This window comes from Pan troglodytes, chromosome 16, assembly GCF_028858775.2.
Source record: "Pan troglodytes isolate AG18354 chromosome 16, NHGRI_mPanTro3-v2.0_pri, whole genome shotgun sequence".
Lineage (NCBI taxonomy): Eukaryota > Metazoa > Chordata > Mammalia > Primates > Hominidae > Pan > Pan troglodytes.
In genome coordinates this window covers 30,016,970-30,026,629 of record NC_072414.2, presented here as the reverse complement: position 1 = coordinate 30,026,629, position 9,660 = coordinate 30,016,970, and the positions used below count along the sequence as shown (strand labels likewise).

The window sequence follows — 9,660 nt, the reverse complement described above, 5'->3', positions numbered from 1 at the left end:
GTATTTATACAAACTTGTATTCTTGTTGGTTTGTTTAAATCATGTGGCCTATCTTTCCACATGGTTTGGGTTTGAGGGACTCGTTTCCTGTTTGTTTTAAAAGGTTTCTTGCTTTGAAACCATTTTGCTCTGAAACACCCCTGCGAGTTTAGTCCGCTCTCTCGGAGGAGGTCTGGGGCCTGCAGCGGGCCTCCCAGTCAGGTCTGGTGATGAAGCACGACATCGCATTGTTGGCTTAGCCGCCCGGGTGGTTGCCTGTTTGTGGGGAGAGGAAGTAGCTACATGAAACCCCTGGGGATGCCAAATGCGGCCTCCACATCCAGGCAACTGGGGCTGGCTCCAGTGCAACAATGGCCGGCTACTTCTGAAAGAGCAGCTGTGACACAGCTTTCCCAGCTCACATTCTCATCAGATGTGTCCTTTATGCAACTTTTTTTTTTTTACATCATTATAAACCAATCTCATCATATTCAAAAATTTTGGAAGATTCAAGAAAAAAGCATTCCTATTATCTGCACACATTGATACTTTGAGGTTGTATTTGACGTTCCTTTTTGCCAGCATTTAAAAAAAATTTGGTTGTCATTGTAGGGTCCACTTTTTTCACTTACTGGATCATAAGCAGTCTGTTGCTGTGTGGTCGTATAGTCATTTAAAATCAGGCCACTTTTATGCTACATTTTGTAAATAGGGAAATCTTGAGACATATATACCATCCTGAACAATATTCCTGAAGAACTGAATTCCACTGTCGTCCATGAAACACAAAGGCCAGGGAATTCCCATAACTCCAGGTGATGCTGTTTCTCTGCAGCAGCTACTCCCTTTGTGTGGTCTTTCTACAAGTAGAGGTAAAGACACGGGTCAGGGTGCTTTTCTGGAGCAAAATTTGCACAATTTTACTGAGTGATTCCAGTCTCTGGAGACAATTATATATGCAGAGAGAGATTTTATGTACCAGAATATTTATTTTAGTGCGTCTTTTTATATGTATGATTTTTAAAAATTAGTAACAATCTACAATGCCCAACAATCGAGGAATGATCAGATAAGAATAGGATAGGATAATTTGAGTCTGAAGTTAAGCAGAAGTCAAAAAAGAGAGAAGTTGATCGGCATTTCTACACAGGTCAGTCAATGAACAAAGTATGTATCATATTAACTCCAGATGAGCTTTGAATTGCTCAGAAAACACCAAAACAAAGGCAAGTTCGTTTGGGAAATATTGAGGAGAGGTTAAGAATCATTTCCATAAGACACAGCTGGGCAAATCTGATGTGAGAGAAAATGAAAATGTCAGTGATGTTTCCTGTCACTCCAGCATCTTTCCTACAGACTTTCTTAGTTCTGTGGTCCAAATTTGCTTTTGCTTTTATTTGCATATTTCCTGCTCCCTCCCACAATGATCTTCAAGTTGGGTATGCCAAAGCAGACCATTTTCCTTAAGACTTTATTTTCATTTTTTCCTCTTCTGGGATGGTGGAGCTCATAAGAAGCAAGAGAACGCCTTTGTAGCCTGGTGCAGCCAGAAGCTCTTGTTGAATCTTGTCATGACACGCATGACTCCTGAGATTACAGAGCCTTCCGCATGAGAGCTGCTCTAAAGTCTCATGGACTAGCTATAAAATAGGAAGTTATGAAAAAGGACTGGTATTCGCCATTCATCGGAAGAAGAGCAGTGTTTATTGATTGTCATGGTCATCACTAGGGCTGGTTACCATGCATTTTTAGTCATCCTTGTCCCCTATTCTGGGCACAGGGCTGGAATTCATTTCCTGGACTTATCGTAGTTGAGGTGGTGTATTAGTTTTGGCTAATGAGTTATGGGGGAAAAGTGATGTGTGTCAATTATAGGCTGCACATTTTATTAGCAGTATAATTAAGCACTGTCTTGTCCCCTTTGCCGTGACAACTAGCAAGGTTTGACATGGTTGTTTACAGAGCATTGTTTAAAAGATAAAATCACAAGACCGCTCAGAATAGGGAGTGACTGTGAATTCACACTCTTTTGCTTTCTCAAAGGAGAGCTTCGGTGTGAAATTAGCAAGTCCTCACATGGCCTTCTTTCTTTCCAAGTGGAGTAGGATGAGGCAGATTCTTCCTCCTGTGGCCTTCAGGCATGCCATTGTAGCCCCTCCCTTGCTGAAACACAAAAACCTATGTCTTCGCTGGAGCTTTCCTGGCTTCCAAGTCTAGACCTCTGTGTCCAGTGTGTCCCCACGTGTTTGTGCCTCAAGTATCAGTGAAGCCTAGTGTGAAAGAGATCAGGCCCAGGAGTCACATTGTGTGACTTGGCCATTTAACATCTGTGTGACCTTGATAAAGTTAAAATTAACCCCTCTCAGCTTTGGTCTGTTTTCTGTAAAATGGGGGTAGTAATAGCATCTTCCTCATAGGCTATTGTGAGCATTCAATGAGGTAATGCGTGTAAAGTGCTTAGTATGGTACTTGGTATATGACAAGCACTCCTCTGTCTCTATCTGTGTGTATACTGATTCATTTTGTACATTTAGAAATAACCCATGCAAAGTAATCCTATCTCCATTTTAAGATTGTGAAGGTTTTTTCCTGCAAGACGAAAGAAGTCTTGGAGTAGCAAGTAACCAGTTTTTATTTCGTTGTATTTTTTAACCACACCAAGGATGCAATACAGTCGGCCCTCTGTATCCGTCAGTTCTGCATCCATGGACTCAACCAACCGCAGATAAAAAATATTCAGAAAATAAATTCCACAAAGTTCCAAAAAGCAAACCTTGAATTTGTCCCACGCCAAGTACTACATTGAATCCAGGAGAATCAAGTGATGTGTAGGCATTGTTTAAGGCATCGTAAGTTAATTTAGAGACGAAGTAAAGTATAAGGGTGGATGTGCATAGGTTATATGCAAATATGTTGCATTTTATATACGGGACTTCAGCACCCAGGGTTTGGGTTATGGGTGGGGATGTGTCCTGGAACCAATCCCAACGGATACGGGGGAATGACTGTACTTTGAAGAGACAGAGTAGCAATGTTCAAAATGCAGGAAGTGAAAGAAACACAGAGAGCATTCTTTGGAAAGATACTTGAAGGTTTTTTTCTAATCCTCAGTTCAAACCTGGGTTCCCACCCTTTTCCCACCAACTCAGAGAAAACTTTTTCTGACACAAAGGGAGAAAAGAAAACATATTTTTGAACAACACTTTTTTCTTGGAGGTTTTCTTTTTGAAAATTATTTTTAAGTTTGAGGCAATTTTTACTGGGATGAACCAGCTTCTTTTGGAGGGCGGACAAGTCTCTTCCCCTCTTAGATCTTATCTGCTTCTTATCTGTAAAATGAATGCATTAGGGTTGATAAGTCTTCCTATATCTGGTGTTCTTTGATTCTGCCATTCCCTGTTTAAGCCAGAGCCTAGGAATCTAGATCTGGAGGCTGTTTCTGTTTTAGATTGTGCACTAGAAATTAAGCACACACCGCCCCAACTCCCCCAGCTGCCTGAGACTTAAGAAAAAGTGAGACTGCAGTCCTTTGATTTGGCGTTAGAGCTCTCCGTGGCATTGACCTGTTGTTGGTCTAACGTGTGGGGCCAGAAGAAGTGTGCTCGAAATCTGTGAACATGGTTGCTGAACAAACGCGTTTTGCTTTCTTTCTTTTCCTTTTTTCCTTTTTCCCAGGAGTGAGGAGGGGGAGGAAAAAACTGGTCTTTGTTGTGAAGCCACGGTCCCAAACTTGAACCTAGAGGAATGTAAAAGCTCTGAAAAAAGTTAGGGAGCAGCCTTGCAATTATGCACTCAGTCACAACAAGAGGGTAAGAACTTTCAAGGCACTGGATTGAAGAGACACAAAAGTCAGGAAATGACCCTTTCGTCGGGATTTCAGAGGCCGCAGAGGAGAAACAAAGTCCTCTCACAACTTGGGAAACTTCGGACCGTACCATCCCGAGGGGGCAAGGGTGGGGGAGGCCAGGAGAGGGCAGTGGAAATTGACATCTTCGTTCTCAACAAGCCGTGAGTAAACTGAGGATTTCCCGGCTGAAAGGACTCAGTGTCTGCCTGTCCCCGGCCCAGAAATGAAAGCGAGTTTCAGCCGATCCTCATTGTGGGGCCTGCTGAAAAAGCAGCCCGGGTCGCCCCGGCCAGCCCCGGCGTCCTGAATCGGAGCCCTGTGCGCGCCAGGCCGGGCCGCGCGCCCGGGTTGCAGGATGGCGTGCCCAGGCCAGCCCATCTGCGGCCGCGGGCCGGCGGGGAGGAAGCGTCCCTGGGGATGAATGGGGCTTTGTTCGTAGGCAGCCGCGGCTACCCTCTGCAGGCCCGGCCCGCACAACAGAGGCTGTATGCGAGAGGAATGGAAATGAGCCTCAGGCCCTGCCGAAGGAGCCCCATCCCCTTCCCCGCGCGGGGCTGAGGAATGCTGGCCAGCCGGAAAGGAACCCTCGCTGGGAACGCCGCTCTCGCGCCTCTGAAACCCCATTGAGAAGAACCCTTTGATGCAATTAAAGCGCATTTCATTGCAGGCCTGGGAGGAGGGAACGACCGGCAAGCTTTTTTCTGTCTCGGACGTGTGTATGCACCTTTGTGGGCCGGGTTACTTAGAGACCAGGCGGGAACTTGAGCTCCCTCCCTCGCAGACGTTCTGTAACATCAGAAAAGCGTACCCATAAACAGATTGGTTTTCACCAGGGGTGGAACCCAGTTTGGACACGATCCAGGCTGACCTGCAGGCCGGGGTTCCTACTTTGAAAGGCTCTTTGGTGCGCCTTACACCCACCTTCCCTGCTGTAAAGGTTTAGGCGGAAAAGAAATTGCGTTTGCAGGAGGAAGTTGTTTCTGAGGTTACTGCTCAGCATTTTCCATTTTCTCAGTGGTGGGGTGGGCCGTGTCGCATATCCAGAAGTGATGTCACAGCCAGACCTGCAAAATGATGTAACCTGCAAGTGTTGAAGGACGACGATGGGACAGCTATTTTGATACTCGTATTATTTTATAACATTTCCCTGCTTTTTCCGTTGAGACAACTGTGTGACCTCAGAAAATCCACATAGCCTCTCTGAACTTAGTATTTTTTTGTGTGTTAAAATGAGTATCACAAAGCCGGAGAACGAATGTGATGAAGTTCTGGGTGCTTGTGGAATTCTTTCTAAGTTGGAGGTGGACACTTTATCTACCTGCACAGGTGGAAGATATGTGGGTCTGGAACTCCGGTAAACAAAAAGATCCTATTGGGACCTCTATTTGGTTGACTTTGTGTCACTTTTTACTAGGGCTAATTGTCTAATGTCTCTTTCCACTAGTGTATGCCTCCTTGAGAACATGAACCTTTAAACAACAACAACAACACCACCACCACCACCACCACCACCAAGACAAAGTCCTGTCTGCTCTCCCAGGCTAGAGTGCAGCGTGCAATCGTGCAATCGCAGCCTACAGTAAGGTAGAATTCCTGGCCTCAAGCTATCCTCCTGCCCCACCGTGGCCTCCTGAAGGGCTCCGATTACAGAAGGGAGCCACTGCACCCAGCCAAACCTGTCTTTTATTCTGTATCTCCTGTGCCCAGAGCAGTCCCTGGCCCTGATAAGGGCTCAACAAATATGTTGAGTGAATGAACAAGTACATTCAGGAGTGTAGGGATTGATACTAACTTGTTGGCTGTTTTCTGTTCCTTATAAATCTAAGTAAGAAATAGGGAGAGCATGGTAGGTATTTGGGGTCCTCGGCGAGGCAGAAGTTCAGGAGAAGTTTGAAGGAAAGGGTAGGAAAACATTTTTGAGAGCACAAACATGCTACAAGTGTTTCCTGAAATGCCCCAAAGGAGAGTGCAGCACTCAGGTGGAGGAGTCATTTTTTCCAAGTGAGTGGATGGTTAATACTGGCAAACATGAATCATGTTTTATATTCATAAGGAGTGTGCCTAGTCAATCACTGATTCTTTAAACACCCCAGAGAAGCAGGGCGGGAAGAGTAATGGCCATGCATGATGGACATCGTTGTTTCTTATACGTTGCTCTAAATGTGTCCCCATGGTTCTTGTTATTTTGGGCCTGGTTTAGACTTCTATTTGGTTGCTTTCCTCTGAGGTCTGGAATACACGAATATGTTTTCCACTCAGAAAATCCAATACACTTTTGCATCCCAATCAGGAAGTTGATAAACATGAGATAGTAGAGTACTTGCTACCTTAAATATACCTCCACATGTCTGCAGGAAATACCATTCAAGTAATGCCTAGGTAAGCAAATGCATGCTCCTGTCTTTTTCCCTCACTCTTACACCACACACACACACACACACACACACACACACTGATCAGATGGTAATATAAAGTCTGTTTAAAGATGGGACCTCCACGATTCCTTGTTTGTGTCAGGGGCAATATGCGAAACACACGGCTGCCCACAACTTTGTTTCTTGTCCTGTGGGTCCGTTTGGCTTTTTGTCTTGATGTGGGCATCAACCCTGAGAGTGGAGACTGTTTTTCAGACTGTCCCATTCGTGTCTGTTTAACCAGGTGAATACAACCCACTTAAAAATCTCACATGTGAGGTGATTCCAGGATAGAACAAAAGTTGTACAACAGTAACAGTTGTGGTTTCCCTCCCTTTACAGAACTAGTGAGTTTTCATCAAATCATTGGGTATTTCTGTTTCTTTCTGATTTACAATATGCTTTTGTAGAGCACCTTTATCCTCATTTCAGATTGGTCATTACTAGGCAGTGACTTGAGTCGATCTACCTGACGCTAGCAAATAATCAATGATTCAGAAGGGATTAGTGAAAGCAAGGATCAAAGGTTCTTGTCTGACTACCTCCATAAAGTCAAAAATCTCAAGTGATCATGTTTTATAAATTTTGATTTACTTGTTTTTTTAAAAAGACTATACCTATTTATCTGGAAATACAATTCATTAGCACCTTTTTTCTTAAGAACCTAGAACTCCACATGTTTGGGAATTGTGGATGAGGATAAAGTTTGCAGAGACAGGTCCCAGAAGAGAAAAAAACAAGGATGGTCATTCCGTACTGCCAATTAAGAAATAACCTCAGAGAGGTAAAGTGGCTTGTCTGTTGTCACAAACGGTGGAATTAGAGTTGGATCTCTATTCTCCTGATTTCCAAGACTGTCCTCAAGGCCTCTAGTGCTTTAATGCCAGGGAAGCCTGCTATTTAGATAGAGACCAGACTCTGCATCCCAAGGGACATAAGAAAGCTGCCTCGTCTGATTTGATAAGATTGAGATAGCTATATTGCATACTGCTTTTCCATTTTTGGAAGGTATACATTATTAGCTCAGCTTCCCTTTTCTTCTGCCTTATTTGTCCAGAAGCCAGAAACGTGAAGAGAAGACCTCGCCTTGATTTGCCAGATGACCCCTGGCCTTTTTAGTCAAGTTCCTGGAGAAGTTAGGGTGGAGACTTATTTGTCCTGTGTTTGGGGCAATAAAAGGGGAGGGGCCGCCTCCTCCAGCCTGTTCTAAAAAGCCAAAAAGCAAGGCTGTTTACTCAGACCTGGGCTACTAAGTGCTGGGGTGGCCCATGTTGACTTAAATGAGCCCTTGCAGTTAGGTGGGGCTCTCTGGAGCTGTTAGTCATGTGAGGTTGCCAGGGCAACTTAATGTCTTATGAGTTGGAATGCTTCAAGAAGTACAAAGAGGAGACTACAAGAGTGCATTACAACTTACAGTCATATGTGCAATAACATGTCATCTTTCCTAATGGGGCTTTTATTTTTATTTTATTTTGTGGGATTGAAAGATCAGAAGCCGGAAATTATCTGGAGAGGATAAAGAAAAGGAAAAATTAAAGGAGGGGGCTATTTCTGTTCCTTATGTGGGCAACGATTAAACAAGGAGAACATCTGGTCCTGGAGCGGGTCTCTGCAGCACTGCTTTTAATTACCCCGTCATTTGGTCTCATGCTAAATTAGTGACTGTGGGAGCAGCTCAGATCTCCAAACTGACAGCCCCGAAGAGCTCAACTTAGCCTGCCACATAGTCAGAGGGGAAACACGGAGCTTCCGGTTTCATATTTAAACCAGGGATTGACTCATAATTGTAGCTGTCAGGAGGGTGATGGAGACATTATGTAATCTGGTTCTTATGGCGATGTGTGTTTAAGGTTTCTGCTCTGTAAATTCCAGAGGAAATTTTGTGTCCATTGAGGGAGAGCTTGCTGGCTGCTCTGTGGTGTGCCCTGCAGGGTAATTACAGTGCTATTAAAGGTTCCTAAATCTGCCTGAATCCAAACATGAATGAATTTCCCCCTGAAAGGCCCTCCTGTTTTTCCATAGACTTTTAAATGTGGATGAGGTTAGGCGAAATCTGGCAAACTGCAAAGAGGCAGTATGCTGGCCCAATAGGGAAATGTAATAATGGCAAGCCATTCAGGTCCACAACTATTTTTTTTCTGGACCACGTAGCTTCCCTTACTATTTCCCATCATTTCCAGTCTCAGAGATTCTGAAAGCGGACACCAGTTGCTTCTGGAAACAAAGCGATGAAGCTGTGGATCATTAGTTCCATTTTCATGCTGCTTGTTCCTTGCCTCTCAGAGGTTTCAGCACATCTGTGGACTGGTGTAAGTTTGCAGGGCAGCCAAGGAAGGCTTGAGGCAGATCCAGTGTTTGCTGCCATCAAAAAAAAAAAAAAAGAAAAGAAAAGAAAAAAAAAGTCAGATGAGGCTGTTTAATTTTAAACTAAAAAGAATGTGCTTTTAACTATTTTGCTTCAGGGAGACTTGTGGTATGATGTGATTGTTCTCTGTACCCAAGTAATATAAGTTTTGGCTGCATGATAAGAAGGATTCATTCATAGAGAATAGTGCTGATATTAGAAGAATAACAGTAAAGACAAAATAGAATTTTAAAGGGTGAATGGGAGTTATGGTGGTGGAGTGATGAGGACTGAAACCCTCAGACACCCCCTGATTGCTGATCTGGCTGACCCAGAGTTCTTGCATCTGTTTCTGTACTTTTCCTCTCTTTCTTAAAAAATCCCCAGTCCACCAGTACTTGGAGTGCTATACTTGGCCTTTTCATGACATCGCAGAAGACAATGGAATATAAAAAGTAGTTTTAGTCAAAATTAATAGCTACCTGTGTAAAAATACGTCATCAAAATGCTGGCTATCATAGTCATCATTAATCAATCAATCATCATCATCTATATTGTAATTGATTGCAGTTGGGTGGTCTCTGTTGTAATCTCTATTTTTCTAGAAAAATGAACAATTGGGAGAATTGGATATTTGCCTGTTGGTCTTTGAAACGTGGTACTGGGAGTGAGCAATGTTCACGTAGCAAGAAGATGGAAAGATCAGCACTTGCTTTCCTACCACGCCTTGGAAATTTTTATTTAAGGTCATCCCATAAGTAGAATGGCTTCTCTTACTATGGTGGACCACATTTGCATTTTAGCTTTGCTTACCTAGCTCCAGATATTCACCTGATATGAGAAAGTTATTTTAATGAAAATAATATATTTAATATGCTTGTGTATTTATACACATAGAAATGTATATTCTAAGGAACGATTAAAAATTACCCCTATTCTTTCACAGCCTCAGGCTGTAAAATCTTTATTAGGAAATAGTGACAGTGTAACAACTTGATTTATTTTCTCCCACCAGGCTGAAGTTTTATATGAATATTATCCAGTCACTGTAGCTTGGGACCTTATCATCTGACTGA

General features: G+C 43.4%; 1 long non-coding RNA gene across 1 annotated transcript in view; it reads left to right on the top strand.

Annotated features, from left to right (window-relative positions):
* The first annotated feature begins 3,888 nt into the window (after positions 1 to 3,888).
* LOC107968588 (uncharacterized) overlaps positions 3,889 to 9,660 on the top strand; it is a 169,045-nt gene continuing 163,273 nt past the window's right edge. Inside the window, exons 1-2 of the long non-coding RNA XR_010151594.1 lie at positions 3,889 to 5,180; positions 5,271 to 5,410. This is a non-coding gene — a long non-coding RNA (uncharacterized LOC107968588). The remainder of the gene's footprint in view (positions 5,181 to 5,270; positions 5,411 to 9,660) is intronic.